This window comes from Nicotiana tabacum, chromosome 23 (genome assembly GCF_000715075.1).
Source record: "Nicotiana tabacum cultivar K326 chromosome 23, ASM71507v2, whole genome shotgun sequence".
In the NCBI taxonomy this organism is placed as follows: domain Eukaryota; kingdom Viridiplantae; phylum Streptophyta; class Magnoliopsida; order Solanales; family Solanaceae; genus Nicotiana; species Nicotiana tabacum.
The window spans coordinates 35651305-35655707 of NC_134102.1; the positions used below are offsets into that span (position 1 = coordinate 35651305).

The 4403-nt window shown below is 33.8% G+C and overlaps 1 non-coding gene across 1 annotated transcript; it reads right to left on the reverse strand.

Moving 5' to 3' along the window:
• Nucleotides 1-870: 870 nt before the first annotated feature.
• TRNAF-GAA (transfer RNA phenylalanine (anticodon GAA)) lies at nucleotides 871-943 on the reverse strand. The gene has a single exon. It is a non-coding gene; the product is annotated as a tRNA-Phe (tRNA).
• Nucleotides 944-4403: the final 3460 nt, after the last annotated feature.

Consider the following 4403-nt stretch of genomic DNA (forward strand, 5'->3'; position numbering starts at 1 on the left):
GTGGTCCACAGAGAGGTACTGCTGCAGCCGCTGCTGCCAACCTACGGCGCAGGAGGACAACTAGTGGCGGAGCTGCTGGAGGAGCCGGTGGTACTATGCTTCAGTTCTACACTGATGATTCCCCAGGACTCAAGATTTCTCCTAATGTTGTGCTTGTGATGAGCATTGGTTTCATAGCTTTTGTTGCAGTACTTCATGTCATGGGTAAGCTGTACTTTGTGCGCAGGGAAGGGTAGAGAATTTCAATATCCCTTTGTTGTTGTTCGCTCAGAGAATCGGGTGTCAACTAATTGGGAATTCATCTAAGACAAACTGAATTGATAGACTTGCCTTTTTTGGTTTTTGTACTGTAACGAATTTTATAGAAAATTTTGAGAAATTAGTTACTGGTTTTTCTATGTTGCGTCTCCTTGGAATTGCAGTTTTCTCGTAAGCTCATCTTCTACTGTGTGCGCTCTGTTGACGACGTCAGGTGGCAATACAATTTGAACTGCCTTCTATTTACCCATATACCAACAGCTTTGGAGGGGGGAAATCATGTTGTTATTTCTTTTTTCCAAAGGGAGAATCAAATAATCTGATAGAATCCTCACTAATTTGTTGAAATAACAGTCCGTGGCATATTACTCGCAATACTATACTAGTTTTAAAGCAACTACACTTTAATTTGCCAAAGACGCAGCTGGAAATTTTACTAGAAGAGAGAGAGATTCTTCGTTTTAATTGAAAGAAATCCGGTGTCAGCCAATTCATGAACAAGTGATAAACGGTGGAAAAGAAATTTTTTATTCTACGCTATGGATTTAAATTCACGAGTCCCTTTAGTACCAAGACTAACACATAAGCAAAGTCCAAAAAGTAAAGGTAAAATGCGGTGAACGTGGATCGAACACGTGACCTTCAGATCTTCAGTCTGACGCACTCCCAACTGAGCTATCCCCGCTATGTTCTAAGGACGAAACTTCTCATTTATATAAATCTGTGCTTTTCTTGGTACAGTATTAACCAAAGCGATGGTTATTGTAATTAGGGGTGTTCTTGGATCGATTTTTTCCTAAAAAGAAACCAAACCAAGTAAGTCGGTTTTTCAAATATTGGAACCAAACCAATTAAGTCAGTTTTTTATTGATTCGGTGTATGTCGGTTTTCGATTTTTTCTTAAATATGAGATATATACTACCAAACACATATTTCGGCGATTACATTTTCAACATAACACTATCAAACCAATTGCTCCTCGAGAAATCTATCATTTACCAAAATATATTGATGATAATTGAATCAAATAGTGATGAATAATTTTAGGACTCAATTAAAAATAAATTATTTTTAACATGAAATAAATTCTTATACTTAGCAAAAGAAAATTACTAATCAAATTAGATTGTAAAGGCAAAGAACTAGATTATTATAATAGCAAAGAACTAGATTAAAAGTGCAAACTATTAAAATGTAACATAAAATTTTAGAAACTTTGTATAAAAATACACACATATATATGTATAATAATAAATTTTAAATAGCTACTTCTATATTCATTTTGGTTCCATTTTTTTCGGTTATTTTTTGGTTAAAACCAAAACCAAATCAAATTTGGTCGGTTTTAAAATTCAAAACCAAAACTAAACCAAACCGAAAAATTATCGATTTTTTTAGTCGGTTTTCGGTTTGGTTCGATTTTTGGGGTTTTTATGAACACCCCTAATTGTAATGCATAACGTCCAATAAATCACGACAACTAATAGTAAGCTTGTCGATAAGAGAATCTCTTTCTCATTTTAAGGTCAAAATAGCATGGCCTAGCTAGTTTTTGGACCAGTAATTAAAAAATAATCAGTATTTATAAAGTCATTAAAAATAGCGACTATTTTATGCGGAGATAAAATCTGGACAAAGATACCCTAGAAGAGCGAAAAATATCAATATAATATGCAGGATTATGGAGTTCTTGCGTATAAACTTCCAGCATATTATGTTGGAACTCTAGCACATTATGAAATTCCAACATATTATGTTGAAATTTCGTATGTAAAAAATTCGAACTCCGGCATATCAAAAAATTTTCGGATTTTTAAGGGTGTCTTTGTTCAGATTTTATTTTTACATAAAAAGTGACTAAATTTTGATTACTTTTGAAACTGTGGTTAATTTTCAATTAACAGTTGCAATTCATGCTATTTCTAAAAAAAATCGATTTTAAGACTTTATGTTCCCTTGAGGATGCATGGAACAACTTTAGTGGCTTTCAAATTAAAACAAGAGATTCTGACATAATTGACCGTTCAACACTAACTTAAAACAATTGCTAGCACATTATATTTGATTGCAAGTTGTAGCCAAAAACCTATTGCATTGGTTATAACAAAGCATTCGCTAACCCACCTCATCTTTTTCATTCTGCCTCTTTGCTACGCTCAGCTCCGCCATCCAAACAACTGCACCTTCTCAAAAATACAATAACCCATTGCTCCATCACCTCATTCTCATAACCAATCATAAATAGCAGTCCTTACTTTCTCAATTCAGTCTCAAATTCACAACCCAAAACCTAATTCCCCACATATATGCATAACGCTTTCTAACTCTCTATGAGGAGTGAAAGCCACTTGACTTTAAGGAGAGGAGCTCCGCCCCTACTTCAATAAAAGCTCCCCCCCCCCTCCCCTTTTTTTTTTCCCTCTAAAGTCCCTCGCTCCACTCATTTTTAAACTTCTAATCAGACCTGGCTGAACATTCCACGACATTGATCAAAAGGTCATTCATTAGCCCTACTAGTCAAATACAGAAAAAAGAGGGATGGATTTTGACCTTGCTTTTTAGGTCTTAGGCTAGCTTTTGACTTAAACGGAAAAACAAACAGTAAAAATATTTTCTCAAACATCACCCACTATAAATTCCCAACCTAAAATTTATTATAATGGTCAGCATATGCAACTCTTAAAATACGATAACAACACCCTTCTCATCCGCATTTCTTCTCCTACCATCTGTTAGATATCCACACAAAAAATTTCACTATCCATCGTCGCCGCTACAAACGCTGCCATTGCATTGCCGCCACCATCGCCACCGCATCGCCCTACCCATACCCCTAAAATAGATTATAAAAAATCAAACTTACCCATATTCTGACTCCAGAATTCCACCACCAAACCTGCCACCACCGCACCGTCACAACTATACTGCCCTACGCCCCTACCCACACCCTAAAAAAATTAAACTTTTAAAAATCAGACCCACCCACCCTGGACCATCCTCGTCCACCCAAATTTCCACCAACCAACTTAAAGAATTAAGAATTAAAAGAGAAAAAAGAAAGAAAGAGTAAGAATTTATACCAAAAAATGTATTAAAAAAATAGAAAAGAAAGAATGAGAAGAAGAAAAAACAAAAGGCGATATATATACAGTTTTTATACATTATAAAAATAGACTATATAATCAAGATACACAAACAAACTCGGGATACATTTAATATACACTTTGGATACATAAATACACTCGGCATACACTTTTTATATTTATCTAAAATTGCAATACACTCGGGATACACTCAATATATACTTTGGATACACAAATACACTCGAGAAACACATAATATACAAACTGCGCACACACACATATTGGATAGCAATATATATGCAGCTTTTCTACAAAAACATAATACAATTATCGTGCATGTATAACTTTATATACGTGTATATATAATTTTTATACATTGTATAACTGTGAATATATTATATTTATCTAAAATTGCAATACACTCGGGATACACTCAATATATACTTTGGATACACAAATACACTCGAGAAACACATAATATACAAACTGCGCACACACACATATTGGATAGCAATATATATGCAGCTTTTCTACAAAAACATAATACAATTATCGTGCATGTATAACTTTATATACGTGTATATATAATTTTTATACATTGTATAACTGTGTATATGCAATATTTTTGTACGAAATTGCAATACAAGTACTGTCAGCCACCCCACAAAACCCAAATCCACTACTAATACCTACTTCAAAAGATCTTCACTCACAATATATCATTATGATCCAAGAAGAAGAAGAAATCACCTGTACAAAAAAGAAAAATCTGATGAGCTATCATTAAATCCCATATCCTCAAAAAACAATTTACCATAACCACTTATAAAATACCATCAGAAAATATACAAAGCTTGACTAGAAAACTCACGACTTCTACTGACACTCTAATAGCATCACCGTAGCATTCATTGAGTAAATTTTCTTAAGAATTGAGTTGAAATTTTGTGAATTTTTTAGGTAAGCTTTTTCAGTGTGAAGTAAAAAGTAAAGAGAAAGAAATATAGATCTGAAATGAAAGATAGAGAAAGGAAGAAAAAATGAAGAAAAAGGAAAAATAGC